Here is a 14,636-nt window from a genome sequence, read left to right as displayed (position 1 = left end):
TAGGTCTCGCCTTTGGGTCCTTATAAGTCTTTAGCCAGAGCTATTGGCTGTGGCAATGTTTCTAAGGTATGTTGTAGAGCAGTGTGGCTGCTGTGCTCCGTACTGCAAACCTGGTGTCTATCAGGCATCTTAACTTCCTTCTCTTTCCTGAAAGAACATTAAATGTCAAAGTTACCTTTACATTTTTATTGTCACCTGAAAACCTCTGAACACGCAAGGACATGTTCTTTGCAGCAGGCACCTTAATCCTCTGCGCTACTTTAGCATCAGTAGTAGCCGCCACTAGAAAAAGCTTCCATCTCCGTCCTGCAGGAACCTCACTCGCCAAAGTTACCTTTACATTTTTATTGTTGCCTAAAAACTTACAGACACACCAGGACATGTTCTTTGCAGCAGGCACCTTAATCCTATGAGAAACTTTAGCGTCACTGGAAACAGCCACTGGATAAAACTCAGATCTATCTCCTGCAGGAACCTCACTCGCCAAAGTTACCTTTACATTTTTATTGTTGCCTAAAAACTTACAGACACACCAGGACATGTTCTTTGCAGCAGGCACCTTAATCCTCTGAGAAACTTTAGCAGGAGTGGAAACAGCCACTACATAAAACTTCTGATCTCTCCCACAGAAACATTAATTGTCAAGGTTACCTTTACATTTTTATTGTCGCCTGAAAACCTCTCAATGCACAAGGATATGTTCTTTGCAGTAGGTATCTCAACCCTCTGCGCTACTTCAGCATGAGTGGAAACAGTCCCTGGAAAAACGCCGATCTATCTCCTGCGGGAACATTAACCGCAAAAGTTACCGTTACATTTTTATTGTTGCCTAAAAACTCACAAACACACACGGACATTTTCTTTGCAGCAGGCACCTTAATCCTCTGCGCTACTCCCATCTCTCTCCAACAGGAACGTTAACCGCCAAAGTTACCTTTACATTTGTATTGTTGCCTAAAAACTTAGACACACAAGGACATGTTCTTTGCAGCAGGTATCTTAATCCTCTGCGCTACTTTAGCCTCACTGACAACAGTCACTAAATTAAACTCCCATCTCTCGCCAGCAGTTACATTAATCGCCTAAGTTCCCTATACATTTTTATTGTCGCCTGAAAACCTCTCAATGCACAAGGAAATATTCTTTACAGCAGGTATCTTAATCCTCTGCAAAACTTTAGCTTGAGTGGAAACAGCCCCTGGATAAAACTCTGATCAGTCGCCTGCAGGAGCATTAACCGCCAAAGTTTCTTTTACATTTTTATTGTTGCCTAGAAACTTACAGACACACAAGGACATGTTCTTTGCAGCAGGCACCTTAATCCTCTGCGCTACTTTAACATGAGTGGAAATAGCCACTAGATAAAACTTCCATCTCTTTCCCGCAGATACATTATTTGCCAACCAGTGGCGTCACTGGGGTTGGTGTCACCCGGTGCGGGTAACTCATGGTGTCACCCCCTCACGACTTACAGCATGGACCACCTCTGTCGGAAATGTACGGCGCTAGGTACTGTCTTACTCCCTCTAGCTCCCTCTCTCTGTCTAGCTCCCTCTCTCTGTCTTACCCCCTCTAGCTCCCGCTCTCTCTCTTACTCCCTCTAGCTCCCTCTCTCTCTCTTACTCCCTCTAGCTCCCTCTCTCTCTGTCTTGCTCCATTTAGCTCCCTCTCTCTGTCTTACTCCCTCTAGCTTCCTCTCTCTCTCTCTTACTCCCTCTAGCTCCCTCTCTCTGTCAAGAGCCCTCTAGCTCACTCTCTCTCTGTCTTACTCCCTCTCTCTGTCTTACTCCCTCTAGCTTCCTCTCTCTCTCTCTTACTCCCTCTAGCTCCCTCTCTCTGTCTAGCTCCCTCTCTCTGTCTTACTCCCTCTAGCTCCCGCTCTCTCTCTTACTCCCTCTAGCTCCCTCTCTCTCTCTTACTCCCTCTAGCTCCAGCTCTCTCTCTTACTCCCTCTAGCTCCCTCTCCCTCTCTTACTCCCTCTAGCTCCCTCTCTCTCTGTCTTGCTCCCTTTAGCTCCCTCTCTCTGTCTTACTCCCTCTAGCTTCCTCTCTCTCTCTCTTACTCCCTCTAGCTCCCTCTCTCTGTCAAGAGCCCTCTGGCTCACTCTCTCTCTGTCTTACTCCCTCTCTCTGTCTAGCTCCCTCTCTCTCTGTCTTGCTCCCTCTAGCTCCCTCTGTCTCCCTCTCTCTCTCTTACTCCCTCTAGCTCCCCCTCCCGCTGTCTTGCTCCCTCTCTCTCTATCTTAATCCCTCTAGCTCTCTCTCTCTGTCTAGCTCCCTCTCTCCCTGTCTTACTCCCTCTAGCTCCCTCTCTCTCTGCCTTACTCCGTCTAGCTCCCTCTCTCTCTGTCTTACTCCCTCTAGCTCCCTCTCTCTGTCTTGCTCCCTCTAGCTCCCTCTCTTACTCCTTCTAACTCCCTCTCTCTCTGTCTTACTCCCTCTTGCTCCCTCTCTCTCTGTTTTACTCCCTCTAGCTCCCTCTCTCTGTCTTACTCTCTCTAGCTCCCACTCTCTCTCTTACTCCCTCTAGCTCCCGCTCTCTCTCTTACTCCCTCTAGCTCCATTTCTCTGTGTAGCTCCCTCTAGCTCCCTCTCTCTCTCTTACTCCCTCTAGCTCCCTCTCCCTCTGTCTTGCTCCCTCTCTCTTTATCTTAATGCCTCTAGCTCCCTCTCTCTGTCTAGCTCCCTCTCTCTCTGTCTTGCTCCCTCTAGCTCCCTCTGTCTCCCTCTCTCTGTCTTACTCCCTCTAGCTCCCTCTCTCTCTGTCTTACTCCCTCTAGCTCCCTCTCTCTCTGTCTTACTCCCTCTAGCTCCCTCTCTCTTACTCCCTCTAGCTCCCTCTCTGTCTTGCTCCCTCTATCTCCCTCTCGGTCTGTCTTGCTCCGCCTAGCTCCCTCTCTCTCTGTCTTACTCCCACTAGCTCCCTCTAGCTCCCTCTCCGGCTTGGTCCCTCTAGCTCCCTCTCTCTGGCTTGCTCCCTCTAGCTCCCTCTCTCTCTCTCTTACTCCCTCTCTCTCTGTCTTGCTCGCTCTAGCTCCCTGTAGCTCCCTCTCTCTCTATCTTACTCCCTCTAGCTCCCTCTCTCTGTCTAGCTCCCTCTCTCGTTGTCTTACTCTCTCTAGCTCCCTCTCTCTCTGTCTTACTCCCTCTAGCTCCCTCTCTCTGTCTAGCTCCCTCTCTCTGTCTAGCTCCCTTTCTCTTATTCCCTCTAGCTCCCTCTCTCTCTGTCTTACTCCCTTTAGCTCCCTCTCTCTCTATCTTACTCCCTCTAGCTCGCTCTCTCTGTCTAGCTCCCTCTCTCTCTGTCTTGGTCCCTCTAGCTCCCTCTGACTCCCTCTCTCTCTGTCTTACTCCCTCTAGCTCCCTCTCTCTGTCTCGCTCCCTCTAGCTCCCTCTCTCTCTGTCTTACTCCCTCTAGCTCCCTCTCTCTTTCTAGCTCCCTCTCTGTCTGTCTTACTCCCTCTAGCTCCCTCTGTTTCTGTCTAGCTCCCTCTCTCTCTCTGTCTTACTCCCTCTAGCTCCCTCTGTCTCCCTCTCTCTCTGTCTTACTCCCTCTAGCTCCCTCTCTCTCTGTCTTACTCCCTCTAGCGCCCTCTCTCTCTGTCTTGCTCCCTCTAGCTCCCTCTCTCTTATTCCCTCTAGCTCCCTTTCTCTCTGTCTTGCTCCCTCTCTCTCTGTCTTGCTCCCTCTCTATCGTACTCCCCCTAGCTCCCTCTCTCCGTCTAGCTCTCTCTCTCTCTCTGTCTTACTTCCTCTAGCTACCTCTGTCTCCCTCTCTCTGTCTTTCTCACTCTAGCTCCCTCTCTCTCTGTCTTACTCCCTCTAGCTCCCTCTCTCTCTCGTCTTCTTACTCCCTCTAGCTCCCTCTCTCTCTCGTCTTCTTACTCCCTCTAGCTCCCTCTCTCTCGCACATTAAACCCGGGGGGGGGGGGGGCAGGACCCCCCCCTTTACACTCTCTGCCGCTTTCATATGGTTTCTCTTTTAAAGCTTTTCAAAATGCAAAAAGAAATCTGTGTACAAGGCACCAGCGAGTTTGTAGACGTGAGAATTTTACGATATGAAACAGCTAAAGTAAAAGCTAATTTCCAAGCGGTTAATACCCCCCTCCCTGGCCCCCCCTCTTTAGCACCGTGTCTTTTTCCATATAAATGGCGGGGGCCCCTCATTACTACACTTTTCAAACTTTAACTAATGAGAACATTTTAATTCGAATAGGTGAGAAAATATCTCTGTTCGCTTTTGTTTTTAAAGCGGATCGAGTCTCTCCGAGGCCTTCGGGTGCGGTGCAGGGGTGCCATGTACAGAGGCCTGCTGGGGGGAGGGGGGGGGCGCAACCAGATGGTGTCACCCCCATGTGAGGGTGTCACCCGGTGCGGTCCGCACCCCCCGCACCCCTCTAGTGACGCCACTGTTGCCAACATTACCTTTACGTGGGACTTTAATGCTGTTAGATGTCGGTTTGGACAGGTCGCACCCACCCCTGCACGGTACTAATAGTAGTAAACAGGCGGATGCTCTAAGAAGTTGGGCAATGGGATGGAATATTGGTGATTCCTGGAGAATGAAGCATCCAGACAGTTTGGAATACTCCTCCTACTCCCACCCCCACGGCCTCCATACACGCCTTGACAGGATATTTTGCTCTATGAGGCTGATGCCCAATGTGACAGACACAATGTACCTCTGGAAGACCCTTTCAGATCACAATCCACTGGAAGGTACCCTCACGTGGGGGCGGATACCCACACCAATACCTACATGGAGATTGCAGCCGTCGTTATTGGAAGATTCTGTCTTTCAGGTACTCGAAACAAGGCGATTACTAACTATTTTACAGAAAATGCCAACACCGCCAGCACAAGACCGATGGAATGGGATGCTTTTAAGACAGTTATTAGGGGAGTTGCAATCAGCACAAGAGTAGGGGAGCCCTCAGCATTGTTAGATAAACTCACAGCACTAGAAAACAGGTTAGGTACTCTGGAAAGGGGCGCATTGACAAATGACACTAGTAAGGAGGAATTGCAAGAAGCACACATACAACATGCTGAATTATTAGAAGACCTTAGAGTATTGACTACCAGCTGTCTACACAAAAGCAGCATGTGGAAGCAGGTAGGGCGGGAGTGTTACTAGCGAGAATTATCAGCAACACACTGACGACGTCTCCTATTATAGCAGTAATTAACTCAGAGGGGGTTATTGTCAATACACAACTGGGCATTAATGAAGCATTTAAATTATACTACGAGACACTCTATATGACACCGCCACTCCTTTCCGAAAGGGACTTTGACACATTCTTTGAGGACCTCCAGCTTCTGCAATTGTTGGCAGGGCATAAGGAAGAACTAGATAAGCCTATTACGGAAGCGGGAATTAAAGCAGCAATCAAAGCGCTTCCTAGGCATAAAGCTCCGGGGTCGGATGGGCTGCCCGTAGAATTATATGTTACATATATGACAATATTAGCCCTGCACCTTCAAAAACGATATCAGGCATTGTTAGAAACTGGCAGGTTACCAGGCACAACACTTCAGGCTTTAGTGTTATCCCTATTGAAACCTGGTAGAAATATCAGACATGTCAGGGTACAGACCTTTATCACTGTTAAACACAGACTACAAGGTTCTCAGTAAGCTACTGGCTATTAGGATACAACAATGTATACGACAATTAATACATGCAGACCAACGTGGATTTGTGCCCGGCAGAAGTACAGCCCTAAATATTCATAGACTCCACCAACTAATGACAAAAGCATCTTCCCACATGAATACACAAGGTTGTATATCACTAGACTTGCAGCAGGCGTTCAACTCTTTGCATTGGGGCTATATGTTCCGTGCTCTACTGAGCAATACATAAAATGGTTGGCTTTATTATATACTAACCCAACTGCGCGAGCCCGCACGGGGCCTTATATATCACCACAATATGTAGTGGCACGAGGTACGCGGCAAGGTTGCCCATTATCTCCTTTAATATTTGTCCTGGCCTTAGAACCTCTGTGGGCCAAACTTCGTCTACTTGCACCACAACACGGCACACGTATGGGGAACGAGACCCACATTGTTTGGGCTTACGCCGATGACATTAGATTGTATCTCGAGGACCTTAGCAAAGACCACACGCCTCTCCCGGATATATTTCAGAAGTTTCAATTGCTGTCTGGGCGCTCTATCAATGATACCAAATCCTACGCATATTCCTTTCTGGGTCAAAGGTTATATGACTCGCTGTATTTTGGTCCATGGAACTTTCAAACACCACAAACAACATTTAAATATTTAGGAATACATATCTACAGAGAGACGGCAAATATGATAGATGGCAACATAACTAGAGTGATTAATACACTTCGATCACAAATTAGGTTTTGGACATCTTTACCTTTGTCAGACGCTGGGAGGATAACAATCACCAAAATGGTGATGCTCCATAGATTACTTTATTATTTTACGAACCTGCCTATAATAGTTCCTACACACATATTTAAAACACTTGACACCTTACTGGTGGAGTTAATTTGGGGCACTGGAAGGCGCAGGATAGGATTATCCAAGCTACAGTTATACAATAGAAGCGGAGGAATGGGAGTGCCTATCTTTAAAATATACTGCTACGCCAGCCAATTACACTGGATGGCCTAGTGGCTCGTGGGCCAGAATTTACAAAAACTCGGTATGTCCCAAAGAGAATGGAATGGGAGTAAGTTACATACACTTCTTCTGCCAAATGCAAGGGTGCCACCAAACACACCTCCGTTACTAAAAGTGGCTTTGCAATACTGGAGAAAGGCACTGTGTTATACTAAACAACAAATACCGTATGCTCCAAACCTACCGCTGATAGGCATACCCTTGCCACTAGAGATAGTGTCTAAACGACGAGTTTCGGTCTGGTCGGAATCAGGGGTGAATACAGTAGGAATGCTGTTTGCAGACGGTACGCTGTCAGACCGCGCTACCTTTGTGAGAGAACAGGAAGTGCCAAGCGTACTTTTCTTGATGCATGCACATATACTGAGATTTATTCGTAGTACCTGCGCGCCGGATGGCCAAGCACCTACGACACACGAGCTGGTGCACATGCTATACTTGATGGGGAATGGGAGTTGTTTAACAAAATGTTTAGCTCATGGGATTAAATCGCGCACAGCAACATCACTACAGACTCTTAGGGAAAGATGGAATGCGAATGTAGGCAGGGTATTAACAGACAAGGAATGGTCAACCATTACGGAATATCCTAGAAAGGTGTCGCGTAACCCGAAGTTTAAATGTATTCAAATAATGATACTACACCGCGCATATTTATCCCCCATAGATTCAGTGTGATGTTTGCGGATGTGGCTGATCTATGCCCTCGCGGTCAGGAACCAAATGCTGATATGGTCCACAAGATATGGTCATGCCCAAAATATCGCATTACTGGTATACAATACATACCGTATTAGCTACGATAGCACTGGGGAAACGAATAAATACACTAGACTCCTGCTTGCTGGGTGTGGGTCTTAAAAGAAAAAGTGGGAGCCCTACAACTCGCTTTCTTACTCTGATGCTGTTACTGGCTAAAAGAACAATAACAATGCGCTGGAAAACGAAGAAAGCGCCAACGGTTTCAGATTGGTATAACGAAGCCCTTAGATGGGGAGAGCTGAAGGTATAGAGGTATAACGAAGCCCTTAGATGGATAGAGCTGAAGGTAAAGATATACAAAGTGAGGAACGTGGGGGATTACGTAAGAAACCTATTTCACTTGAATGGAATGTACTAATGGAGGAGTTTAAAACGACAGAAATTAATGCATTCACATAGGACAAATGTTTAATTGTAAATATACATATAATTAGTGTGTGCAGTCAGGGCGGAAGGATGTTGATACTGAAACACAAGTATTATGCTAAGGTTGCACCTCACAGGGGACTGGACATATAATGGTGCCTCCTGCTCTTAAGAGGCATATAAGCGAGGCCGAGCTGGGGGGGGAGGGGGGAGGGGAATTACATTATATGTTACTTTGGTTTATTAGACTAGGACAGGGACAGGATTGTATGCTGTAATACAAGATTTTGTTGAGAGTCATATATATATATATGTAGTGGCAATATGAGTGTAATAGAGATATATGTATGCAGCAAGAACACCAAGTGAGATGTTATAATATTGTGATGCTTAATTAACTACTGTTCAAGGTAACTCATTGACAGGATATAAAGTTATACAATAGAAATGTCTAATGTACAATCTAATCACTTGCTGTTTGAAACATGCACAAAATCTTAATAAACTTTGTTTTAAAAAAAAGGTTACCTTTACATTTTAATTGTCTCATGAAAACCTCTGGACAGACAAGGACATGTTTCTTTGCAGCAGACATCTTAATCCTCTGCGAAACTTTAGCTTGAGTGGAAACAACCACTGGATAAAACTCCCATCTCTCTCCTGCAGGAACATTACCCGCCAAAGTTACCTTTACATTTTTATTGTTGCCTAAAAGCTTACAGACACACAAGGACATGTTCTTTGCAGCAGGCATCTTAATCCTCTGCGCTACTTCAGCATAAGTGGAAACAGCCACTAGATTAAACTCCCATCTCTCTCCAACGGAACTTTAATCGCCAAAGTTACCTTGACATTTCTATTGTTGCCTGAAAACGCCTGAACACACAAGAACATGTTCTTTGCAGCAGGCATCTTAGGGCCATATGTATCAAGGCGAATTGTGATCGCTAACACTGAAATTCACAGATTTTTAGCGTTCGTGATCGGATTATTCAAAGTGGCATGTGGCGCACACACGTGCCCTTAGGGCATGTATGTTCGCCATATGTGCACCCATGCTCATTTCAGGGGTGCAGCAGGGTGTCCTTTTGACACACTTGCACACTTGAAATAGCATTCTCAATTTGCGATTCAATAATTGGGAATCACAAATTGATAATGTCTTCCTATTCATTCCTAGGGGCCTCTAGGCCCATAGGAATCAATGGGGAGGTATTCTTTAATTGCGATTCGCAATTAAGGAATATGTAGGATTCACAATATGTACTCCAAATCTACATACGTAGCGTTTTGCGATTCTCAAATAACGATTCTCAAAAATTGCTATTTGAGAATTGCAAAACGTAACATTGATACATGAGGCCCTTAATCCTCTGCGCTACTTCAGCTGGAGAGGAAACATCAACTAGATAAAACTCCGACCTTCTCCGGCAGGAACATCATTCGCCAAAGTTACCTTTACAGTTTTTAATATTGCATAAAACTCCCATCTCTCCCCAGCATAGACATTAATCTCTAAAATTACCTTCACATTTTGATATATATATATTTTTTTTTTACATGTTCTTTGCAGCAGGCATCTTAATCCTCTGCGCTACTTCAGCATGAATAGAAACTGCCACCAGATAAAACTCTGATCTCTCTCCAGCAGGAAAATTAATCGCCAAAGTTACCTTTACAGTTTTATTGTTGTCTGAAAATGTTTTAACACACAAGGAAATGTTCTTTGCAGCAGGCATCTTAATCTTCTGTGTCACTTTAACATGAGTCAAAACAGCCATTAGATAAGACTCTAATCCATTTCTCCAGCAGGAGTATTAATCGCCAAAGTTACCTTTACATATTTATTGCTGCCTGAAAACCTCTGAACACACAAGGATATGTTCTTTGCAGCCGGCATCTTAATCCTCTGCGCTACTTTGGCATTAGTGGAAACAGCCACTAGATAAAACTCTGATCTCTCTCTATCAGGAACTGTCGTGTAGCTCCTTTTTACCCTATATACGATCTGCGCGTTTAGACAACATACACTGTATGCCTTGTGTCCAGACTGATTCCAGACATCCCCACCGTGTATGTTAGCCTGTGTACCAGCTGGCTCACAGTGCCACTAGAAACTCTTCTTACTAAGGAAAGATTAGTTCTTGGCAACTATCGAACATGACAACCCTGATCCCTCAGGACCGTGGAAACAGTGCTCACTTTGTCTCAGAGAGATACACAGAATAAACGGTAGGGACGTTTTCAATAAGCATATATTGAACAGTCGTTATTCTAGTGTAAGATAAGTGTGCTGAAACAATCGTTAGACAGAAACAGATATAAATTACTAGAAGCACTAGAAAGGTAAAAGGAATGTAGATTTCTACCATTTTACCAAAACCATGAATACAGGCCTGTATATAAAATACATGACCGTAAAATGGGTACTAGTGCGAAACAACCCTTACTAGATGTACCTAAGTGTACCTGGCATGTCAGTAGGTGTAAAGCCAGGAATACTTTTAGGATAAAGTCAACCCCATTACCTAAAGTCTGAGACTGTGGGTCCTCGTCTTGGTCTTGAGCTGGACACCCCGCAAGGGATGTTCAGACCACTGCGAGCCGGAGGGTCTGCATGCAGGAACCTCAGCGTCTCACATCAGTGTGTCGGCAGGGAAGCCCTGATCTCCTCTCTCTGTCTCACCAAGATGTGATGTATTTATACCCAGAGGTCTCCCCAGGGGTTCTACCTTGCTGTGCCACTGTCGGACTTGGGATGAATCTTGTACATAGTTATTATGCAGTATCAGGTCCTGCTGAGTTTACAAGATTCCTCATGAATCCTCATGCATAATGTATGAGGCTATTATTCAGGGAAAACTCCACATTCTGTGAGCAGTACTGTAACTAGGTAAAGGGTCAATCCTAAAGCCCGTTATGTATGTAGTGTAGGGGACGAATATAGGTGAAGGGTTATGATGTTACCCGGGCCTATATTAGGGTACCTATACAGAATATAACACCCACTCCTCATCCGACTGGACAACATTATTAAATTCTAATGTACTACTAGGTTGCCTAGACAGTGGTATGCAAAACACCTAGTTTTAAATATATAGTTGTTGGACTTGACCCTTTTTGCAGGGTCATCCATGAACTTTTTGCCTTCCTCCTGTATTTTCTCTGACCTGTTTTTGTTGGTTTTATGACTCTGGGCACTGATAAGAGCTAAAGTGCATATGCTCTCTATGTTAAATTGATGTTTTGATTAGTGACTCCATGATTGACTTATTTTATTTACTGTCAGACCATCATATCGTGCACCGTGTGAGCCCAGGGCTTGTAAATCAAATGCTGCTGGTGGGCTTGCAGCACCGATTGTGCCACCCACCAACGCAGCCTGTAAAGTGTAACTCGGGCCTGCCACGGCAGAGCCCATACACAGTCTGGGACTGTTGTGTCGACTAGGCGGGTGCACCCACTCGCCAGTCCTTAAACCTTCCCTTTTCTTCATAGCAGTCACCCCTACGGTAGGCCTACGGGCAGGGTACGTTGTATGTAAAAGGTAGGACATGTCCTGATGTTCGTGGCATGACCTGATAGTGAATTACAACCTATTTTGTTTTTCACCATTGCAAGGCTACCTGTCCCCATAGGCCAGAACGGGCGGTTTTGTTTAGAACATCCTATAATTCTAACTGACCCGGGGTATGAGGTAGAGATTTGAGTTTAGTATGCTCGAACTCAGAATGATAAAATGCATCTTTTAGTAAAGTTGGTTTTAACATTCTGTGTTTGAAAATACCACTTTTAGAAAGTCTGTATTTTCTTACCTAACTATCTAGCCTGCCTCTGCTAGCGTGTGTATTGAATGTCTTGTTTTGTGAGTGACAGGGTCTGGGGGGCTCCAGGAGACAGGGTGAGTCAGCAGTAGGCTGAATAGGTCGATCTACCTGAGGAGTGGTGGGAGGAGTAGCGCCTGGGACTGAATAGGGCTATGCCTGCCTTCCACATAGCTGGTACCACCTCCTGTGGTGCGTCTGATGACCCTAGCCCATACTGACAAAGGAAGAAGTTGTGCACTGGCATAATGCACCCAGAACTGTTTTGGACTAGGTACATGACCCTCTGCCTTCAGAGGACAAAGGATTTCTGAGTATAAATATGGGGACCCAGACCCCAAGAAGTTAGATCACTTCTGGGAACACAAGGACAAGCCTGTGCAGAAGAGAAGAACCGAAGGAAGCTGCAGGAGTTTGGCCTGCCCCTCTGCCAGCGTGCTGTTGTTGGGTTGGCCTGCAGTGGTGTGTTCATTGCCTCGCGATTAAATCATGCTGACGGTCCCGCCGTGGCCATTTCATCTCCACCGAGAGGTAACTTTCTGCACAAAAAACTCCCCCCGTGTACAGTGTCCTTGATCTCTCTTGAGAGACCCGCCTTAAATCTCTTTTCCATCTTTGCTCCATTCCCACAGAACCTTGCTATACAACATTTGAAACTCAAGTTGTATGATATTGTATATACTAGTGTTTAAACTGTGTTGAAAACTGAAAATTTTGGAATATATTCCTTCGTGCAATACTGATTTATAGCAATTGTGTGATTCACAGAGCAATCCGAACTTTCATTCTATTTATTTTCTTTATACTGACACATCCGGGACTCTAGGGTGTGTCAGGTTTTGTATGAGTGGCTGTATGTGTATTGAATGACTGTGACATGCCTGAATAGAGTAATTGTGTTCATATCACCTTTTTCGTAATATGTTGTGTCCAATGTTTCTTTAACTTAATGTATATCAATTTTTGTATCACATTGTTTCTATTTAAAATGATTAAATAGCTATTAAATAGCGAATACTCCGGTAGAAACGAGTTGTTCTTCCGTTTGAGTCACATTAATCTTTGAATTGTGTATCAGTTTAGGCAATTTTTCTTGTTATATTGGTATTAGTGCTCAGCCTTACTGATTAGAGCCAGCTCTTGTTTGATATTGCAACACGCTATCGACACCGCATCTCCAGGACACTGTGAGCTGTCCATGTTTCGCTTTCCAAGGTACTGTTCTGTGGGGTCTGTTTTAACTCTGGGCCCGATGCTGCGCACCTCGCGGTCGGCGCCGTACTTTGGGAACTCTTTGTCCTTGAGGTCGTGATAACTCCCGTTGGGTTTATCTGTTGCTAATTGTCAAGATGGCGACGGAGCGAGATGTCCTTTTTTTCTCCTCCGTCTCATCTGGATATCAAAATCATTACAGCGCGGGGATGCCTTCGGGTCACCAGGCGCTCTACAAGTCGTTAAAATAAATAAATAAATAAATAAATAAAGACTGATTAAGTGAATGACCTATTTTTGAATTACTTCTACCATTGGGAAGTATTACTTGTGATTACAGTATTGTGGATTTTTGTTGTTGGTAGTCTTGTGATGTGTCTATATAAAGAATATTTATTTTTATATAACCCGTGTGGTGTCCATCTGTAGTGTTTTCACTGTATTACTGAATGTGTTCACAAATGCTTAACACACTGCCTCTGAGATAAGCCTGTCTGCGTGAGCAGGGGTTATCCCGGAGTGTAATCCCCTTTCCCTGACTTAGAAGCAAGGGTCCCTATTTGGTCAAAGGTGTATACCATTGCCAACTAGAGACCCCCATATCTAACATTGGTGTTCAGCGATGAGGTTTCAGACTTGCATTTGTGGCTCATATACAGTGATTGGTGTACACTACTAGTGAGTGCAGACCAAACGCAACCACATACTATTTTTCTGTTTTCTGGTGTCCTCCTGGAAGTCTTTTTGATACTAGGACTCTGGTTAGTTGTTGCAAAATGGAACTCGACTTCTGGCACATATTTGTCTACACAATGAAGGAGCTACGTGTGTTTTGCCAGGAAAGAGGGCTGCCTGTGAAGCGAAGGTCCACGGACGATCTAGAGGCATCCCTATTTCAGTATGAGTTACCCTGCTGGAAGGCAACACTACCAACTGAGTCTAAGGAGGAGGAATTCTCTAAAAGTGAGGAGGAAACAGAAAAAGATACCTGGTTTCTGGCTTGTGACCAGAGGCTGAGAGATTGATGAGGAGCTGAGAAAGCTTAATGAAGCCAAAAGGGAATTAAGCCCAAAAAGCAGAAATTGGTATAGCTCAGGATGTGAGCTTTGCTGGGTTGGAGGAGGAATCCAGCTCAGATGGTGGCAGCAAGATATAATTTTCTAATGCTGAGGGAATAGTACACACACCCAGAAATTTGGTGCCTGACTTGTAGGAGGGGGTTAATATACACCAGGAAGTTCAAGGACATGAGGTAGTTCCAGTGGTGTGCAATGTCCCTGAGCAGATTGGGGAAATTGACACAGGGGTTCATGGTCCTATTGGTGGGAGGGACACTCTACTGACTCTAGATGGGAGGTGCAGGGAGAGGGGTTCCCCCAACGTTGAAGTCCTGGTATGTGAGTGTGAAGACCGCCCGTAAAAGTGTGGGTTGAGTGACGGAGACAGTCAGATACTGTCTTGCCAATCTCAGGAGAGTGGTGTGGGGTACATGTGCGAGGCACTGGATGGGGAGGTGAAGGGTAGTTTGGTTAACCCTTGTAGGGGGCTGTGTGATCCAATTGTTGGAGAGCATATTATAAGTCCCTGTTTTCCAGAGCTATGTCAACACCTGTTGGAGTGTGAGTTCTCTGATCCTTGGAAGCTTCCACGTGAGGCACACCTTGTGGTGGATTCCAGAGGGTCTGGATAGACATGGGGGAGTGACCCTAAGAGGAATGGTGCAGGTATCTTTCAACCCAGAGTGGTGGAAGTGGTTCAGAGTAGCCCCGCTAGGTCCCCTTATAGTGATGAGGTTATAGGGCCTCACAT

General features: G+C 45.4%; 1 long non-coding RNA gene across 1 annotated transcript; it reads left to right on the top strand.

Annotated features, from left to right (window-relative positions):
- Positions 1-3,518: 3,518 nt before the first annotated feature.
- Positions 3,519-7,880, top strand: LOC144754099 (uncharacterized). Its single transcript, XR_013594659.1, has 2 exons — positions 3,519-7,669; positions 7,712-7,880. It is a non-coding gene; the product is annotated as an uncharacterized LOC144754099 (long non-coding RNA).
- The last annotated feature ends 6,756 nt before the right edge of the window (positions 7,881-14,636 follow it).

The sequence above is a fragment of the Lissotriton helveticus genome, chromosome 5_1 (genome assembly GCF_964261635.1).
Source record: "Lissotriton helveticus chromosome 5_1, aLisHel1.1, whole genome shotgun sequence".
Lineage (NCBI taxonomy): Eukaryota > Metazoa > Chordata > Amphibia > Caudata > Salamandridae > Lissotriton > Lissotriton helveticus.
Note: the sequence above shows the minus strand (reverse complement) of the source record. Positions and strands in the feature narration are given on the sequence as shown.